The sequence below is a fragment of the Prinia subflava genome, chromosome 2 (genome assembly GCF_021018805.1).
Source record: "Prinia subflava isolate CZ2003 ecotype Zambia chromosome 2, Cam_Psub_1.2, whole genome shotgun sequence".
In the NCBI taxonomy this organism is placed as follows: domain Eukaryota; kingdom Metazoa; phylum Chordata; class Aves; order Passeriformes; family Cisticolidae; genus Prinia; species Prinia subflava.
The window spans coordinates 71,799,335-71,820,628 of NC_086248.1; the positions used below are offsets into that span (position 1 = coordinate 71,799,335).

Genomic DNA, 21,294 nt, shown 5'->3' on the forward strand with positions numbered 1-21,294 from the left:
ATGTGCCCTATTGTAAAATCGCTCAGCCTCACACTGGGTCTAATTATTCAAGGCAAAAGATTGACCTGGGAACATGAAGGCAGAGTAAAGAGGCTTACTGCTACCTGTGAGAAAATATCCCCACTTGTGAACTTTGAATTTACTTGAAGCTGAAACTTGAGCCTGGATTTCAGCATCAGGATTGACTGCTGAGTGTTCTAAGTATCCTTTGATGAGCTGCAGTGCAGAGCTCGCTGGCTTTTCTGCATGGCTGATCTCCTAACTCCCAGGGCATTATTTCAAGTGCATGACTGACTCGCCCCCCTCTGCCCAAAGTGACTTGAGCTAACTTGCCAACACGGTTTGACTTTTGGATTAAACAAGTTCTAGATGTGCCTGAAATGTTCCCACACATAGAAATCCCTTTGTGAAAGGGCATGTGAAAGGTGAGTGAGATTTGGGACAACTTTGTACCTCATTCATACTTTCTTCTCTAAATAGAAATGTGAGTTGGTTGTTGTGTCCCTTTACTTGACTTTTTCAGGCTCTTCAGAAGCCCTTTGTATCTGCTTGTCTGTTAATTTCCTCAACAGACTAATTCAACTTGCTCTGCTGACATGTAGTTAATTATGTTTCAGTTAACTCATTTTCCTGGATGATGCTCAACTGCTGTCTGTAAATGAAATGGCTGCCTGGCTAATCAAAAGTTTCTGAAGTTTCTCTCCACCCTGGGCTCACACCCATGCTGGGCTGGCGCTCTGCTCCAGATCCTGGCTGCCGCTTGGGAAGAAGGACATGTGTGACTGAAATGTAAGGAGGAGGAAAATAAATGTATCCTGAGCCTTCTGAAACTTCGAACTCTCTCTGCAAATAAACTAATTAAGTGCTTGTGCCTGGGAAGATTTGATCAGAAATGGTTATCCTATGACAGCTGGATGAGCTCTGAGAGGCAGAGGCACTAGCAGGAGATGCTCTCTGCTCATGGTCACATCCTTCTGCTACCTGTTTGGGTCAAAGCCAGCCCAGGTAAGTGTCTGCATCTCACAGAAATGTCCTCCTTTTCCCTGAGTGAATCTGGTCCAATATTTGAGCTTGTTCAGTGTGTTGGGCTTGCTTTCATACTGGTTATATACAAGGTAGGACTTTAGTGTCACAGCTGCCTCTTCTCCATCAGCCCACAGCACTGAGTTCTTCCCAAAGGAGACTGCAGCAGAACACATTTACCACTTAATTAACTGTGAATTCACATGGAAAGAAATGTTAAAATTAATCAAACTGTAAGAAATTATTTTTAACTGACCAAGTTCATGGAAACCTGGGAGCACACTTTGATTTAGATCAATTTGGTTGGTAGCTGTGGAGTTGTATCCAAGATAAATTTGCTTTGGATGTTACAATGGGCATGTAATTCATTTTGGGATGACATGACTGGACTGCAGACCACTGCAGTGACAGAGTGCCTTAGGTAAAATTTCAGAGTCCTCTGTCCCATTTCCAAAAACATGACAATTCCCTGTGGAAAATAATTCTACTATCATGAAGTGAATTTCATTAATAAATCAGAGGCCAGCACTCTGAGCCATGTCTGCCAGAAACATCTGAGGAGAGGTGCTTGAGAGGCAACAGCTTACATGAAGAATAGCTAATAAAAATAAGCTCTTTCTTATGCAGAACTTCAGAACTATTTCACAATATCCCACATGCTTCCCTTTATTTGCTTGTCTGGGACACATATAAAGGAAATTCGTTTTGGGAAGCTCAGGTCTTCATTTTTAATGAGGGAACTTAAGCAGACACCTGGCTTCTCATAGAGCTCACTGGCACCTGGGCATTTAGCTCTGACTCCTTCATGTTAAGTTTTGGCAACTGATCTATACTTCAGCTTACAGAAGGCCATGGTTATGAACCCTTTTCTTTGTTCTTCCTGCTCTGAAATGCTTACTTTGCTATTTAAATCTAGCATGAAAATCAGTTCCATCTAAAGGCAATCATAAGAGACCAAGTATCTAGACTGAACTGGGAAAAGTGCATTTTCTATGCTTAATTTTTTTTTTCTATATCTTAAAGGAGGGAGGAAAGAATATCATCAGGGCTGGATCTCTTTAGCACCACTTCACTGCTGACCATATCTGAGTGAATGGTGGTTTGGGTTGTTAGAAATGTCTAGATATACACTAATCCTGTCTGATTTGCAGTACACAATATCCAGCAAAGTCTTGTTGTACTGGTCATGCACAAAAAAACTAATTTATTGACAGAAATAGTCTGTAGAACGTGCACAAAGGCAGAAGGTAATTTTTTTCTTTGTTTGTTTCTGCTCTCTAATACTACCAAGAGTGTCTCACAGGTTGTTTAGATATTTTCTAGTGCTTGTTGGAATCTTATGTCTGGAGAACACTTTCACCATGGACATTATTGAGAACACAGATGTGGCCTCTATCTACATCTGTCACATCACAATCTTGTCTTTATCAGAAGGGGACCTTCCCCTAAAGTTATCTCAAGATCCAATCTGTAAGCACTGATATTTCAGTAGTGCTGATTTTGGCTTTCTAGTCAGTCTATTGAGTTCACTGCCATCCATGAAGTACTTTCTGGGTTTTCTATACTTTTGCCCAAAGACCTCATAGTGTTTTAAAGCCTCTTTCTTTTGTCTCTGGATTTTTATACTGGTTCTGTCACTTTTGAGTGAGTTTTTGCTATTGCTTTCAGCATTCTAGCTCAGGGCTCCTTCCCTGATCCCCAGGAAGCTCTTCAGAGGTGGCAGCACTTATCCTTGGAGCACGGTTGCAAGGGAAGGTATTTTACTGCTCTTAATACTAGCAGGAGGAATGAGCAGATCTGGATGAAATAATGACATCATTGAAATCTCAGTCAAATATTCCACTGATTTCAGTGGGGATGAATCAATTTTGCTTTCAAGACTTCAACATGTCATCAACATAACCATTCCAAACACAGATTTTTTTGGGGGAAAAATAGAGTAGTGAGGACAAGAGATATAAATAAAACAAAAGTACAAGATAAACTATGCATAAAGCACTCTGTACTTAACAATGAAATACAGCAAGATGGATTTTTCAGTAAATGAATGTGTTAGCTCATGCTTGACAGCATCTGTGCAAGCAAAGTCCTGCTGTATGCAAATTGATGCCTAACAACTTGTGTGGCTAAGCAAATAAGCCATATATATGCTTACCACGTGAATTGATAATTAATTCATGTTCCTGGGTAAAACTGAGTCCTTCATGCAATCCTGCACCTGTATAAGTGTCCTTTCCATCCTGAAAAATCTTAACCATAGAATCAGAGGTCTGAAATTCTAAATATAATTAATATTAAATGAAATCTAACATAGAATTTGATTCACAAATTAGGTAACAATTAGCACTGTGGCATGACTGGCGTTTAAAGACTGGAGGGAGGCAAACATAGCTGTAACCATATGTAAAAGGGATGAAGATTGGGGAGGAATGTCGGGAATGACAACTCTGACATTTGTGCCAGGCAGATTAACCCAGACTGTGGTACAGGATAACATTAGTGGACATCTGGACAAAACCAGGCAAGTGATAAAGGTTCAACCTGGCTTCTGAGGGGTGTCTAACAAGCCTCTGAGGGCATTTTGGTGACATCAGTCAATATGTGATGCCACTGACATTGTCTCTTTGGTTTTCCAAAGATTATATCTTCTCATAAAGAATTTTTGGAAACTAAGAAACTAGGGGAGAGAGGTAGGATCCTCATCAACCCAAATAGTTGGCTAAATGATAGAAAATGACAAATGGAAGTAAATGGTCATTTTCCTCGGTGGAAAGAAGTCGTCAAAGGAGCTGTGCAGGTCTTATACCTGTGCTAAGTCTGGGTTCTTTGATATGTTCATACATGATCTGGAGAGGAAAGGGAGCCTTGAGTTAGCATTTGTTGGCAGTACCAAGTTGTTCAGGGTGTTAAAATGAAGGCAGAATGTTAGGAATTGCAAAAGGATCTAAAGAAAGTGACTGGCAATAAAAAAGCAAGTCAAATTCTTGTAGATAAATTGTCTAGATATTTGAGTCAAACTGCTTATGTCACTGTGTAAGGTGGTCCATATGGAGGGGAGGACAACCCCCAGTTTGTGTGTGTGGTGATGGGCTCTGAGCAGACAGGTCCATGCAAAAAGCACCTCCATCCACAGAGGCAATCAAAGGCCAATTAAATACCGAGACTTATTGGGAAATGAAGAGAGCATGAAACAATAACTCCAGTGCTGGTGCCAGAGATGGGGGTCCCAGCTCACCTCTCTACAGCTCTGGGACCCTGTCTGCAAGCATCACAGCCAAAGGTATCCTTACAAGGAAAGGCTGGGTTGGTTACAACTGTTCAGCCTCAAAAAAATTGCATTTAAGAGGATGTAAGAAAGATTTAGGAAGTTGTGAGTGTGATGGGTGAGATGACTAGGAATCAACAGCTCACTGTCTAGGCTGCAAGCCCTAGGGCCATGCAACCACTGTGGAGTGGAGCCAGCATGACAAAGACAAGAGTGATCACTTCTCTTTGTCTACTGCTAACTCACATGCAAATATATTGGCTGTCCAGACTGGGTTGTTCAAGAGGACTCTTGACAGTGTTGCCTATCTGGGTTAAAATATAGATGTATGGTCTAGCTTTGGGCTCTTCTGTGGCAGCAGGGAAGAGTTCCAGGGCTGCCACAGTTCCATCCTGCCCAGACAGTGAATACAGGAGTGCTTTTTATTAACAGCCTGCTGAAATGTCTGCCCAGTGGCAAATAAAGGACCAGACTCTAAAGTGAACTGCTCAGATACCATTAGCTCCTGTCAGAGTGGTGCCAAAAGAAAAAAAAATTGGGAAGAGGGAATGTGTTTTCCCCTGCCAATTGAGCAACCTCCAACAACCATTAAAATGTTTTAATCATGCAATTATTGCAATCTTTTTTACCACTGAGCAGATTAAAGTGTGGTTTTCAAGGCAAAGCCCTATTTTTTCTCTTCACAAGTATCAATCTCACAATAACTCCAAGTCCTCTTAGTGTGGAATGCTAAACAGCTGACTTTACTGTAGTGATTTTACTCTTACAGAAGAGGTATGCCATATACTTGAAGTTTCCCCATTTTTGAGGGAAGAGAGCCATAAAGATTTTGGCACTTTCCTGTTTAAGATAGTTAAGTGAAAATGAGGGAGGTATATCTCAGATGTCTGATCTGCAGGTTCATTTATTGTGATGGCTGCTGAGCTTGCACATGGTCCTGGAATGACAGCCTTCCCATTTAGAGCAGGAATGGTATCTGGAGGGCTACACCTTCAGGACCCTCATGCCCACATGCATCATCCACGATGAGCAGAAACCGAGCTCTGCCGAGGGCAGAGGATCAGCTGAGCTGTGCACACAGCCTGACTCATGTGGCCCAGGGAGGATGGCAGCTTGGGCTGGCGACGTAGCAGCTGAATTGCCAGCAGCAGCCTCCCACCACGGCTGCCGGCAACATTTCAGTGCTCATCGCTGTGAGCATCCCCTCCCTGCTGGCTTTGGATGTGGGGAAGCAGCTCTGAGCCTCTCTCCTGGCTGCTACAGCCCTGCTGACTGCTCTCCTGCAAAGGATGCCCATGCCAGTGCTGCCACTCTCCTAGGGTGTTTGACAGATTCGCTTTCTGTTCTCTTTTCTTTCCTCCCCACGCACAAATCTTGTCGGCTTCAACCTAATTGCATCTTTTTTCCGACAGACTGTCTCAGGAGCAATGCAAATGAGCTTTGAAATGTGGGGATCTGGTTTATATTTGTCAGCTAATTGCCTGAGTGGCACAGACATCTAGAGCTGGCACCTGCCTCCTCGTGTTAAGATCTTTGATTTCAGACCCGATGCTGCATGTAGAAGCTGAGCTCATGATAGAGGAGGATGTGCTCTTTGGACAGTACCTTGCTGTAGGTGAGAGTGATCTGCATTCCTTGGACTGGGTCTGTTTTACTCTGCAAGCACTGATCACAGAGGCTGTGGCCCAAAGCAAGGCAGCATGGATCAGTTCACTTCGAGGTGAGCTCGTCCAGGCTTCACCCAGTGAAGCCCCAGCCTTCTTGTCCATCTGCCTGTCCCTCTTATGTGACCAAATGCATCTGTAGTGCACGTGCATGGACTCGCTTCTCCCTGAGATTTGGCTCTGGGGTGCTTATGGGCATGAATGGGGCAGGGGGAGAGGCAGCACCTTCCTTAGTATATTGTCTGACTGCACAGACATGCTGGAAGAAATGGGACATTTTGTTCTTTTTTGACATCTTTATTTTAAAAAAATAGCGTCACACTTAAACTTTAGGTCTTGAAATTCTGCCTATATTTCTTTTGCACTTCATTTCATCCCCTTGTCCAAATGTCTTCATTCAAATCCATGTCAGCTTTACCCAAACTCCCAGCAGCACACAGATGAAGTTAGTCAAGTACAGACCTAGCTCTCATACCAAATGTCTGATATCAACCCTGTTTTCTTTCCCACACACTTCTGTCCTTTTTTTTGCACTCTCTCTCCCTCTCCAAGATGGCAATCAGCTAAACAACAACACATTTTCTGAGAAACCCAGCCTATTGGGCTGTGCAATATCTGACTTCCCTTCAGATAAGCCTTGCTGCTCCTGCTGCCTCTCTGCCAGGGACTTCTACAGCAACACATCAGATTAACTGAGTACCCTGCAAAATGCCCCACTGCAAGCAATACACACTTGAAACTACACCGTGGCCCTAGTCCTAGCTCTGACATTTGCTAGCTCATCCCAATGCAGAACACAACAGAGATACATTGAAAAGGTTTGATGTCTCCCACTGACACAAATGTCATGGTATCTCCAATGCTGCATGACAGGTGCATTAGAAATTCATAGATCAATTTATCTGTGCTACAGCAGGAATTTGGGGTGGATGACTTCAAGGCTGGGAGCTTCTGTCAGCATAGGTCTGCAAAGCATAAGCTTCACTGGCTCTCTGGATAAATTATCCAACCATTGAAGAAACTGTGAGCATGTGCCAATTCAAAGCAGCTCTGAGGCTTTGTCCCTGGTAGCTCATCATCTTTTTCATGGAAGCAACGACCATGGGTTGTTAGGACTACGCAGAAAGATCAGGCAGTCAAATACATGTACATGTGTGGGATCAAGAGTTTAAATCTTCATGAAACCTGGAGGAGGGATAAAACTGGCATCTTGCATCTGTTGCTAGGGAGCTGGGACCATAAGGCAGGAACCACGGCCGTCTGTGTAAGGAGAAAGCACTAGAAGAGATGTGCTTTCACAAAGGACTTGCTTTCCTTTAAAATCTGTCAAAGACTATGAAATGCAAAGACAAGTATTATTTGGAGAAATTAAACCACAAATGCACATAGAAGAGGGAAAAGTGTATTCAGGGAAATATCACCACCCTTGACCCGTTCTCATATTCCTGGCTGGCCACCTAAGTCCCTATTCTTATTTTGCACGTGGGAAAATGTAGTCAGATAGTGTTAAGGCTGGAAACCACCCTACAGCTGGATATAAAGCTGTGTGGGTCAGTCAGTTGTTGGGAATTGTTTGCACTTTCACATGGAAAAACCAGAGCACTACCAACTCCTGTGCTGCAGGCTGGTATCTGCTCCTCTCTCAGGAGCAGTACAGTGAGTTTGCTCTTGACAGGCAGCTCTGTCTATCCCTATTGAGACAAACCTATCTCAGCTGTATCTGCACCAGAATGAGTTGAATAACACCAGGGATAAATGTGGGTCTTGCAGATTTTCACACTGTTGCCTTTGGCAGCCCTGCAGTATGCAAACACAGCCGAGGTTCAGTATTGGCAGTTCTTCATACTTTGTTTCTTGCAGAGGATGAATGCATGTTGTGGGGGTCTCTGTTTTGCCTATATTCAAACCCACATTTTCGTGTAGCATGCAGTTAACAAAATGCTCTAATTTATCAGAATGTGGAATTTTTAAAATCAGCCTTCTGATTCTGCACTTCCACTGCTTACTAACAAACCAATGTATGCTGCCCCAGGGTAATTACCATAGAGTAACAACCAGATGGGTTATTTTGCTTCAAGCTGTTAACATGAGCTGATTACTAGAACCCTGGATAAGGCTCATATACTTTACCCCTTTGTTGATGTCAGAAAGTTCTACAGAATATATTTCTCATACTTCCCCTGATTGCTTTTTCAGAAGTACAAGGTTGATCAACATCTCTTGATGAGGAAACAATTTATAAACATTTATTCATATATATTTAAAGTGTTTGCTAATCTGTGTTTTATATTTTCAGTGCTTAAATAGAGACTTTTGGGGGCTCATTTCCATTAAGGCTGATCGTTTGCAGTGCTCAGTATTGAGTTGTGGCATCCCACTTTGCATCCTCTTTCTGTCTGTGCTAAGAACCTAATTTGAGGCTGGAGATTATGCCCTGGGCATAGACAGTGAAATTTCAGCATTGTGGAGCTGGGGATGGTGACATCTAAGGTTCTTTTTGGTTCAGTTCCCAGGAAACTACCCACATAAATTTGTATTGGTCTGCCTTGTAACATGAAACAGCTACTCCCTTTGCAGTTCCTGCTACGTTGCTGCCTGTTGTGTTAGTTACCCCAAGCACATTAAAAAAATCCAAGTCTGCCTTTGACTCTAATAATCCTCATGTCAATTTTATTTGTTGCAACAGAGGAGCGGCTATAATAAACATAAAACAAAGAAATGAGGAAATCTTCATTCAGAGTGCTTTTACTTCTATCTTGTACTAATAAACACAGTTGTCTATTTGGAAAGATGCCTCCAATCTGTTGATTTATTTTATGTTAGCGTGCTGTGAATGCTGGCTTCTCTGCTTTTATAAGACAAGCATCGCAAAGAAGGCTGCCTCGCAGGAGAGTTATGGAAAATCAGCTTGGCCTTTTCTGTAAATACTGCTCTATGCCCATCAGCTGGAAGATTATTTCTGAGCCATTGAGAGGGCTCATTGTCTCAGCCTTTCTGTTTGCTCCTGTCAGGCCAAATTCTGTTCCTACTTGAATCGGTTGCATTGTTCTTGCTGACTTCAGTAACACAAGAGCATGGTCAAAAGCCTTCAGCTGAGGAGCTGTGATGGGTCACTGACAACCTCGCAGTCACTGTGGACAAAATGTGTCCATGAATGCAAGCTTCCTGCAGCAGTGCCCAGCCAAGCTCCAGGGAGGGCCCGCAGCCTGCTCCTGTCCTGGTGGGAGGGGAAAACGCAGCCAGCTGCCCTTGTGTTCTCCATAGGATAACACTCCAACCCAAGGGTTTGCTTACCCGCACATGGAAAATCTGAGTGTTTTCAATTTTACTGATTGTTTTTTAAATCTAATCAGATTTCACTCTTGAAATGAGATAATGAGGCAGTTCTGGAAACCGCTGGGTGTGAGGAGCAGGGCAGGGCTGCTTGCCAAGTGCTGCTGTGCAGCACTAAGAGCCTGACCCCTTCATCAGGCAGCTCTGAGACCTCCTTCCTCTGAGAAGGTGGAGACCTTGCCTCAGTTACAGCACAGTTCAAAGCTTTCTCCTCCTCGCAGCTCGTGGCCATCTTCCCTGGCCAGCTTTCAAAGTATTTTTATCCCTTGGTGTCCTAGAGCATGTGTATGCTGGTGCTGTGGGATGCAAGCAGTGGCATCCCAGGAAAGGGAATTGCCCCACGAGGGGAGAGACTGCTCAAGATGATCCTCTCAGGCTGCAATAGCTCATGTCAAGAAGGACCATACACTTCTGCTGTCTCCTACAACAATGAGGAAAATGCTGGTTTTCCATAACACCCTAGATGTTAGGTCATCAGTTTGTCATGTTTATCATAGTTCACAGCTGCAGAGAAAAACAAAGATACAGTGTCTCTTGAACTTCAGACACCAGTTGAGATCCAACAAATATTGTCACAGGAACAAATGAAAGGACAAGTGTTTGTTTGGGAGATCCTCTCTTCCCTGACTGAGGATTGTCTTGACTTACACTGAACTGTGCCTTGAGCACAGAGGGCATGGGGAGGAGGGGTTTGTTCTGCAGCTGCAGCAGAGTTTATGCAGGCCTCTGCTTGGGGACGCCTCTAACTGGGCTGCGCAGAGGATGCCATCACAGCTTCTCTCAGAGACTCTTAGTGAGTTCTGAGAAGGTGTTAGTGAGCACTGAGAGTGTTTTAGTGAGCCCTGAGATTGTCTTGGTGAGCCCTGAGACTGTATTAGTGAGGGCTCACACTGTGGGCAGGGAGCCCAGCTGGATGCAGAGTGTCCCCTCTCTTGTATTCACCCATGAAGTCTCCCTTACAAAGCAGGAATAAGAAGCATTATTTCCAGTCCCTGAAAGTTCTTCTGTTGTTTGGATCTGACAAATGTTATTTTTACCTGGAACTAGAGATTTAGCTTAGAGGATTGGCCAGGTCTCTTTAGGCCATTACCCACTGTGTGCCACATACATGGAACAGCAGACCAGGGGTGGGACTCATGGTTATAGGCACCCTCAAACCTTTTTTCATTATCCTAAATTTTTGTTCAAATAAACTAAAAACATGTAAGGAGCACAGATTTCCCTGCAGAATACATCTGATCTCAGTTTTGCCATCTGAAGATTGTGTAAGAGGTCCTCCGGTGCCATCAACACTGCAGACTCACTCTTGCACCCCAGCCCTCAGCCACAAGGTTCCACAATCTCTAATGCCCAGTGGCAGATAAAAAATTGCAACCTTTCTACACTTTGGTCATATTCAAATATTTACATAATTCATTTGTTCTACCATGAGAAATTTGCAGGAAGTTTACAAGTCTAGACTTAAGCGTTTGCACTTAGGTCCAGAGAGGGACTGAAAATCCTGAGGATGCAATGGAGCATCCATACCACAGCAGTGCCAGACTGCAAAGATTCCTCTTGTTGCATGTACAATGCAAAGACCTTGGGAAGGACAACATCAGCCTAGAAGATCACATGGTTTAGGCTGGGTAGCCACAGTACAGCAGGTAGAAATGGGCAGCAAGGAGGGAAAGTAACACGCTGGCCTCACCTGCTCACTGGCAACACCAGGGATAGGCCTACATGTCCTGCTGCTCTTGTAGTTTCACTGCCCAGGAGAACTCAGCACCCCAAATTTGTCATGAAATCCACTTTCCCATCAAAGCCCCTCACTATTCTGCTCAGGCTTCCTGGGAAAACAAGTTGCAATTAAAGCAAAAAGAGCTCCCTTGCCCCTCTCCAAGGGGGATTCAGTAGCAACAGCTGCACACATCCTCCCTGGCCCGACGGGTGATGCAGCAATATGGGGATATTGGGTAGAGGGGAAACAGGATTTGGAAACAGGATTCGGAAATAGGATTTCCTCACTTTGCAGGAGCAAGGGAGACAGTGTGAAATTAAGGTGCCAGCTTACAGCCTGTTGGCTGTTCTGGAACTGATTGCACTGAACCCTGGCCTCTGCTGCCATTCCCCCCAGGCTGTGATGTTAGTCGTCTGCTGACTCCTGGGTTTGTAACACAAAAATTGTTCCACCTTAGGCCTTGCTTCTGCTAATCTCACAATTAATTTGAACAGAGTTAACCCTGGGCTTAACTTTATTGCAGCCTGAAGGACTTCTGAGATAGGAAACACAGGGCAGTGGGTGGAGTTGTTAAAGGTATGTTTAAATATAATTTTTCATACCTGGGAAATCCCAGAAAGACATCAGCAGGTGATAACCTCGGGTGCCAAACATTCTGCTCCACCGATGAAAGCTCCCGGTACATCTGAATGCCACACACACCCCTCTCCTTCCATGATAACTGGTCTACAGAGAAATAAGGGAAGAAATGAGCACAGTCGTATCGTCAGCCATTTATTTAAGCTGTGGTTATTGACAATAAGGCCCTTATATTTCTATGCATTACACAGCAGGTGATGTTTCTCTTTTGGATAATATCACTGAGGGAAGGGATAGGACACTTGGTAAGAGATCTAGTAACAAGAGAAACCACTGTGTAAGAATTTAATACTATTATCTAATAAAGAATTCAACATAGTATATTTAAGCTCATACACTTATAGAACTTTTTTTACCGTCAGTTACAAGCAGGACTGTAAAGTACATCTCCCTTGGGATGGTTGTCTGTGCATCACGAATGATTACTGCTGTAAGGAGTGACCACACTAAATGTTAAAGTTAGAAAAAGATTTTACAAAGCTGGGCTATGAGGTATGAGGAGTGACTTCAGATAAACAACCCAAGTACATCTGTTTCCCTCTAAATGTTATCTTAAACTTTAGTGTTGGGTTTTCTGGCAGAGAAATCAAACTTCAGGCAGACTTTGAACACCCAGATATTATTTTCTTTTTGTTTGCTGATCATGACCTTTTCTTATGGCAGCCTCAAGGAGTTGGAGGAGCTGGATTTTCCTCTGTTACACCGAAGTAACCCTTTTGATTGCCACAAGGTGAATGCTGACTTCTCTGTTACCTTACCTGCTCGCACGGAGGTAGTGAGTTGCCCAAGTTGTCTGCCTGCCACTTCTAGCAACAAGCCCATGAATACACTGTTCCTGGCCTTGCAATTCACCATCGTGCAAACAGCTGGAACAAATTGAAACCAAGCAGGAGACTGTATTGTTACCATATGTATTCCTTATCTTGATTTATTTTCATTGAGTAAGTTTCTAAAGAGTTTTTAAGAACTCAAGTGCTATCAAGGATTCTAGACACTTCCAGAAAAAACAAAGACTACAGGTAGGAAGTTGTATTTTAAAACAACTTGTTTCAAATGCTGTTTGTTTTCCCCACAGGCATTCGAAAATGATATATTTTTTCCTGTATTTTTATCCCCACTCTGAAAGCCAGGATAAAGTGCTATAGGCAAAACTGAAAAGGGATAGAAAGTATTCAGGCAAAGTTATCTAAAAGCTTTTCTCTTTTGCAAACTGCTTCTTTTAGAACTGAGAGATAATGAAGGCTTGTGGGGGAAAAATTGTTTAGTGATATACTGTCTGATGTGCCCTGTGCCCAAAAATTAACATAACTTGAGTGCAAATGCAAATTTAGAGATAATCAGTGGAGATGAGTCCAATACCTTTAAAATCTCTTACATCTCTAGATCTGTGGGTGTGACCAAGACAACATCCTGGAAGAAGAAGAGTATCAAGTTACATGAAAGACACGCCTACCTAAGAGGGAGGTAGTACACAACTCCAGAGCCCGTATCCAACCGGAAAAGTGGGAAAATCTGTATGTCCTTCTGCTGAACAAGCAACATGACTCTACTGACTTTGAAGACAAGTACCAATTTTGAATTCATAGAGTTTGACTTTGTTGACCCATCGGATAACTTCAGAGGCATCAAGCCTGACCCACCCTAGTGTTAGTGAGAGCAAGGCTAGAGGAAAACCTTCATGAGCTGGTAATTTGGGCACAAGCTTCCTCTGGTTGTGGCTTTTTGTGCCTCAGATGCTTGCTGATGAAGCCTCTTTTAACTCCCACTGCCAATGCACATCAACAGGGGCAACCCCTGGAGCTTGACATGAGGACAGCAATATGTACAGACAGCTGTCTGCAGTGCTAGGGAAGAGTTTAGACATTAAGGTCCTATTTTCTTTGAGATAAGCCTGAGTTTTGGAGCTGATGGAGCCAGGACTTCAGCTTTCCTGTGCCCCTGACCCTTCATCACCTCTAGGCATTACAGAGCACTGGCTACCAAAGGATTTCACTGGGGATTAATCCCTGTTCTACCTGCGATGAGCAGGCTATGGTGCAGTGACAGGTGGCTGGAGACTGTCCTATCATTCTAAGTCTAGGATTGAAATGACTTGAGAATTTACCATTTCTGAACAATACATGCAGGGCTTTTGGGGATCTGCAGCTCGCCGATTGTCTCCTAAACTTCCTCTGACCTGTTGGACCTCCAGCAGATCCCACTGGCACTTTGCTCACCCTTAGGACTGCTCCCAAGAGGGAGGAGGCCTATTCCTGGTGCAGGTACACTCTCAGGATTGTGCTGTACAAGCCTGCAGCACTGAGGATAGATGGGAAGCTCTGTGAGGGAGCAGCTGAGGTCACTTGCTCTGTTCAGCCTGGAGGAGACTGAGGGGAGACCTCACTGCAGCTACAGCTTCTCTGTGAGGGAAAGAGGAGAGACAGGCACTGATCTCTTCTATCTGGTGATCAGTGACAGGATCGAGAGGATGGCCTGAAGCTGTGTCAGGGGAGGTGTAGATTGGATAATAGAAAAAGGTTCATCACCCAGAGGATGATTGGGCACAGGAACAGGCTCCCCAGAGAAGTGATCACAGCACCAAGCCTGACAGACTTCAAGAATTGTTTGGACAATGTTCTCGGGCACATTGTGTGACTCTTGGGGATGTCCTGTGCAGGGACAACTGGGACATGGACTCAGTGATCCTTGAGGGTCTCTTCCAACTCAGCTTATCTATCCTGTGATTCTATTCTGTGATTCTGTGATTATCCTCAAACAGGATGCTTCAGCCCTGCTTCCAGAACTTCCCATAGAACTGTTCAGGGAAAAATACTTTTGGCCCAATGAGTAAGGCAGTGGTTTGGATGGGAATATTCACTCTGCAGGCAGTACTATTTGCACAGACCCCGCTGCACAGGTTTGATGGGGGAACTCACCTCTGTGCCAGACCCTCCAAGTGAAGGCAGCCACACTTCCAGAGGTTTTCTGTCAGCAGCTCATACAGTAAAGTGATTTACCATCCCCTTTTAGGCTGCTCTGAACAGGTACATAGATCAAAGCAGGATACCACCCATTTTCATTGTCTTCCTGCAAATCTGATGTCAGTGGCAAACTACCACTGGCTTCAACATAAATATCATTGGTTTCACTATAAATAGAAGTGATGTTGGTTTTAGAAACAGTTAGAAATGCTTCCTTCCATCCTCTGCGACACTCTGCCAACCTTTGTCTCCTATTTTTAAGTTGTTTTTCCATTCCAGTCACTGTTTTATCTTCTCTTTAATGTCTTTGTACAAAAGCCATTAATCTACTGTATGGAAAACTGTCAAATGCTTCTGGAAAATCAAAATATTCTGCTACCCACTAAATTGCCCTTATCTGTCATGGCAGTGGTATCTTCAAAGGATTCCTGAAGAGTAGTTAAGCATGACACGATCCTCCTGTGCCTCAGTCTGTGCTGACTTCCTGTAATCTAGCTGGAGTTTGGTCACCCTTCTCTTACTATATCCCTTGAAATGGCTCCCAAGCATTTTCCCCAGAACAAATGTCCAACTCACTGGCCATATTGCTTCCCAGATTGTCTTATTAGTCTATTTTAATTTATTCTCTTAAACAAGAGTCGTGTTTGCCAATTCCCAGCTCCCACATAGCATTTCCCCTCCTTGGACCTTTTACAAATGTGACTGCTTTCTTCCCTGATTCCTGTGCACACTCCCTCAGACACCGAGGGGTCTGCACTGTGGGATCATCGTGGATTTCTGCCACTTGCTAAGTCCTGCTGCACTTCTGGACAGAGCTTTCTCTTTTACAGCTGGAAATCTGATCTCAGACCAGAGCAGACTCTTTTCTCCAACAGAGTATAAAGTCTGCATTTTCCTGAATAGGAACATCCGTTACCTATTCTGTTAATAATTTCGTGCAAGAGCTTATGATTGTGTTTTAAAAAGAGAATATGTCTTTGGAAACTAAAGCCAACTTAGACCAGCTGCCTTGAGCATAGTTTCAATACTTCTGCTTCTAACCAGAAGATTGTCTCAGGGACAGGGAGCAGGAATTGTTGTTCCATCCCCAGGTTATGGGCTGCAGCAGGGAGGTGGAGGCAACAGGCAATTCTGCCAGAGACATTTCTTTAGATGGTTTTGTCCTGCTGCAAGAGTCCAGACTTAACACAGTCAGTGTTTAAACACTGTGTTGGAAAGTCCATTTGGGCATAGTGAGAGGGGGGAGGAGTCAGCAGAGAGCACGAACTCTGTGCTCCTTAAAAGTGGGGTTTTTTCTAGATTATTAGCTCCAGGCTCCAAATACTGTTCAGTACTGACTAGACTCAGGTGTGATCTTCTCCTCCCACACACACATATTGCTAACATCTGTTAATATTCTTCTGGTTCAGTTTCTCAGCCCAGGAAGTGCAAACCTTGACACATATATTTAATTTCAAGTGCTGCAAGACTGTTGATGGTAAAGCACTTACTGAGCCTGCTTGGATGAATACATAAGTTAATAGCTTTCTGTTGGACTCATGTATATGCATGATGCTAATGACAGCTTTTACATGAATTCCTGCAGGGAAACAGTGCACACTCTATATTAATATCCCATCTCCATTTGACTCTGCAAGTTCACATTTTAATTGATTAACAGCAGCCGGAAGGAATGAACAGCAAGAACTCCAGGCCAATTTTCTAAGGCCTGACCAGCACATAAAGGGCTTAATGGATCTCTGCCTGCAATGGACCCAGCCTTGACCTTACAGAAAGTAATGGTTGTGTTGCCATTTCAACTGCAATTAATATAGATTCAACAGCTATACCTCAGGAGAGAGGATCCAAAGAATGTGAATATCATGACATCTGTGCTTCATAATTAAAAATACTGATTTCTACACCCACAATTGCTTGGCCAAAGCCCATTCAGAAACTACCAAATGATAGTCATTAATTAAAAAAAAAAAAAAAAAAAAAAGAGTTGCATTAAACACAAGATAAGAATTTCCTTCTTTCCTTCGTTTTAAGACTAGCATGTACCCTCCTCATCCTCTCAGCACACTGCTTTTGAACTCAAAAATCACTTCTTGGCAATTAGACAGATCTGTAACCAGTTTAAACCACTTTAGTTCATACACATGTAGATCCGTACATGTACATATTTCTGCAGAGGTTCCCACATAGGGTCATTCTTACAGTAGTGAGAAATCTGTTCTCTTCAGTGCTCCTTTCTCTAAGAAGATTTGGGCAATGCAGTTTTGCTGGTTAAAATGAGTCATCTGGACTCTGCAGGTACCTCCAGGGAGGGCCCAGGCTGGCCTGGACTAGACATCTTAGGGATGAGAAGACCACAAAGATCACTGGTGTCTTGACACTCCCACATTGCCTATTTTCCTAATGCTGCATCCTGCTGGAACTCCCAGGTCTCCTCAACCTGAGGGTTGTCTTACACAGAAGGTAACTCCTTATTGGCTTGTTAGGATAAATTATAAGCACTTTCTCCACCAAAATGTAAGGACAAAGTCTTGCATGTCAGTCAGTGAAGGAGGTGCAGAGCTTCCATGGGGCTGCAGGCCACTCACCCCTGGCATTGGTGAGGGTCCCTTCCTGCATTTGAGCAAGTCAGAGGATCTTTCCTTTCCACTGGCAACTTGAGGGCCATCAACAGTAGCAAAAGGAGAGTCTTCTCCTGCCTTTGTTCAGTGTGTCTTTAGTAACCTTTTGCTAGGGAACTAAAATAAAGATGTTGAAAGGTTTTTAACTGAGCCAACATCTCACTTCTCTGCAGTTAAAGCTACTTCATAACTGAGATGTTTCTACCAGCATGGCCCAAACAATGATTGTTTTCTAGAATAAAGGTTGTATATATAACGACTGTGTTATAAATAATATTTTTCATTATGTGCCTAATAAGCATGAGCAAATATCAGGCAGAAAAGTTCTTAGAACTTTAAAGTGGACTGTAGACTATTACTGGGTTATTCAGGGCTTGGGATTGAGGTTTTCAATGAGGTGCACTCTTTGTTTCATGTCTTCATTCCTAGACAAAAGTCTTATCAGAAGATTTAAAGTATTTGTTTCTGAGGTTGGTGTGTTGCTAATGAGAACATAAGCCGACCCCTTTTTAAATACATAAACCCATCTAAGTGATCTAGACATTTCTCCAGCTTTTTCAGTTGTTTAATTTACTTCTTGCTCACAAAATTTGCATTGTCGGGTAGGTTTCATTTGGCATAGCTCTTTTCACACATGGTTTTCAGCAAACTGCAAGCTGAGGCTAAACACTGGGCTATCAGTGGGCAGGGAGTAATTTCCTACCCATTTCCTCTTTGACCTGGTTAAATCAGGTTGAAACAGCCTGTGCTTGTAATGTCATGTGCACTGAGACAGGATGAGGATTTAACACACAGTAGCATTCCTGAAGAACCTCACAGTGACTGTCCTGGTGGCAGAGGAAGAGTCTGTGTCTGACACAAGCTACGGACATGGCTGGAAGACCTCTGGTCGCTGAAAAGCCAGGACACACATGAAGTAAATCAGGAACACATCTAAGTTCCTCTGCTTCTTCAGTCCCCTTGGCCAATAGATACAGTAATAATGAGCCCTTACCCCTTTTTATTCCATTCTTTTTATGTCTTGTCCATATTCCCTGCAAATTCTTCTGGGGCAGAGACTGGCCTTGCAAGGCAGCTTGGAACTCTAGAGGCATCTTGGTCCCTAGGGCCAGAGGAACAGTGCACAATTTCAAGCTATTGCTTTGCTTTGATACTTTAATGTTTTTAAGGAAGTGCTTCATGTTATGTATTGGTAGATGCTCTGTGATCTCAGTGACAGGGCAGAAGTGCTCATCACATGTACAGCAGTGCCTGGGACTTCCAGACCTGCCTGTACCCAACTCCAGCACACGTCACACTCTGATTTTACCAAGCCAATCCATTTGTGCACATCTCCAGAATCTAAAAGGCCCAGCTAAAAGATTTCCTCCATCAATCAGTTTTCTGACACTAGTTCTCTTGATTCACCTTCTCTGCTGAGCCGACACAGCTGTGCTCAAAGCGTCTCTGCTTTTGCAGTGGCTAAGTTGTTGCAAGCCAGTCCACAAGCATGGGCTGAGTTATCACCTCAGTAGCTGCCCAGTGATTTTCAGGCTTTTTAGGTTGCACGTGCAGTATATTTGTGCAATTTTCCTGGATGTGAGCAATGCCTGCACTGGGGTTTCAAAGGGATGGGAAAGGCTGTGCCTAGCTCACATCAGGGTTGGCTCATTTCACACCAAGTCTGAATTCTCCAGTTTATTTAAGCAGAGCAAAGGAGGAAACAGAGGCTCTTTTTGCCAAAATCACCAAAGACAGAGGAAAACAAGGAGAGGAACCCAAAATGCTGATTTAAAAGCCTGTTTCCAGGCTCTGATGTAAGGTGATACCAAGTGACAGGGAACACATACACACATCTCACCACTTCCTCTATCTTGGAAGATGACAGGAAGGATGAGGCCATTTTGCTTTGAGGATGAGCTAAGTTAAGCCCTTAAAATGAAACAAAGACAATTTGTAGAGCCCTGATAAAAACCCTGCGTGTGGCACAGAAAGTTTCCACTGCTGTCCAATGGCTTTGTTATAATCTTATCGCCTGCTGCTGACTTATCCAAACAGCTACCTCCTACCTACTTATCTCTCTAGAGGAGTGGGGAAAATCACAGTATATAACAAAGAGCTCTGGACCACACATGCACACATTCAGAAAGTCCCATGCACACAGGACTCTGAATTTTGAGCAGCAGAAACTCTTCCATTACGAAATGCAGGATTTACCTTCATCTTGTTCTTATTCCTGCTGCTATCAGTTATAGCACAAATGGGTTTGTTTACTCTCCACCAAGATTTTACCCAGGGAAAAGAACAAGTCTTACAGTTTCTTATGGCACAGTTCTCTGTCTTATAGCTCCCTGAGAGCAATTTTCTCCATATTAAACTTTTCCCAGTGGAAGCATGTTTGAAATGGTGCTTTTTATCCTTCTGATGAAGTGGAGCACACCTGAATGTCAAAGACACAGCTCTGACTCCTTCATGCATAGAAGGAAATTAAATAATTGTCTCCACCTGGAAAACTTCAAGTCTGGAAACTGGTGAATTAGGGTAGCAGCTCCTAGCCATGCTGCTGTGCTGAAACATGGATGCTTTGGGATGTAAATTGCATCCAGTGAATCATCTGCTTTGGCCTTGCTTGAAGTACATGCTGACCTCTTACATGCAGAACTTGTCTAAGAATAAGATGTGCACAGAGTGCATGGAAAGCCTATTTTATATCACAGCTGTACAGGTTGCCCTGGAAGATAGGAAAGTCTCCATATTTGGAAATACTCAAAAGCCTTTTGGACATGGTCATGGACAATCTGCTGTAGAACAGAGCCCTGCTTGAACAGAGGCATTGGGCAATGTGACTTGCTAAGATCTCTTCCAACCTTAACCCTGCTGTGATCGATTCTGTGACACCACTGGCATTGTGGCAGCCCTCACAAAATTTCCTTGGTGGCAGAACGGCTTCATCTGTACCCCAGCAAATCTCCAATGCTTCAAGGGCTTGCAGGTTTTTTGATACCATGTGTGGTCCCCTCGAGCTGGCATTGCAGCTGTAGGTCCAAGGGGAGTGCTGAATGCAGTTATGGTGAGCTGTGGCCCACAGTGAGCTGGGTCAGGTGCCAACAGCAGTGACAGTGTGTTAGCAGAGCTCTCTCTTAGCTGTCATCCTGAGCCCACCTCAATTCCACAGCACTCTTAGCAACTTGCAATTTCTTGGCTTGGTAAGAAATGTTTTCCTTGTATCTAGCTGAAATATTCTCCATCTGATGATTTTTTTCCAGCTTTTCTTAGTCCCTCATCTCCTGACATTAGGAATTCATGTTCCCTGTCCCTGACAGAGGAACTCCACTGTCTTTCTGCCATATGTTGTTTATCAAGCCCAGACCCATTTCTCTGCCTTCTCTGACTTCTCTCCCATTCTTACTCCTGGGGCCCCTCTGGCATGGAAGGATTTGAATCCACTGCTCTGACAAACAGAGTAAAATAGTTCTTATAACTGAGACCTCATACTTTAAAGCCACAAATCAGTTTCCAAACTCAGCTGTAAGTCTATAAGCCCAGTGTGATTTACCTTAGACCCTCAAGCCTTACATGCACTAGGCAGAAGTCAGAGAGGGAGCCCATAGTACTCTCTCGTGGAGAGGAAGATGTTCAAAAGTGCAGTTATGGTCCAGCAAGGTCCAGAGCACCCCAAGATGTAGCTCTTGATCCTGGGGGTTCAGTCCCTCAGCAGCCTACACAAGGTATATCCATCTCTGTGGAAGCAGAAGTTAGCCCAGAGCATTGGTTTTACTGGGACAGCTATACATAGCTCAGAGATTTTCAGTTCATTATTCCCTTTCACTTCCAAACTGAATTTTGCCCAGGCCAAATAAAAATCACCGCTCAGAGTATGAGAGCCCCAATATTTCTTCCTGAGAAAGGCACTTCACTGTCTTCCATTTTTTAGCCCTTTCCTCTGAATAACAACAATCAAGCTGTCAAAAAGGAGAACATTGAATCTTTTTGGTCCTTTTTCACATAGGTCATTTGTTTGCACTAGCACAATTTGCTTCATGAGAGACACAGAACTCCATAAATTGCTGATTAAGCTTCACTTTTTATTGTG

At 43.6% G+C, this 21,294-nt stretch overlaps 1 long non-coding RNA gene across 3 annotated transcripts in view; it reads right to left on the reverse strand.

Annotated features, from left to right (window-relative positions):
* LOC134547025 (uncharacterized) overlaps nt 1-21,294 on the reverse strand; it is a 126,921-nt gene that overhangs the window by 73,975 nt on the left and 31,652 nt on the right. For 2 of the 3 annotated variants that reach the window (XR_010079345.1, XR_010079347.1), the window contains exons 4-5: nt 12,403-12,510; nt 11,608-11,731 (exon numbers count right to left, since the gene is read on the reverse strand). This is a non-coding gene — a long non-coding RNA (uncharacterized LOC134547025). The remainder of the gene's footprint in view (nt 1-11,607; nt 11,732-12,402; nt 12,511-21,294) is intronic. The other variant, XR_010079346.1, reaches the window with a different exon arrangement.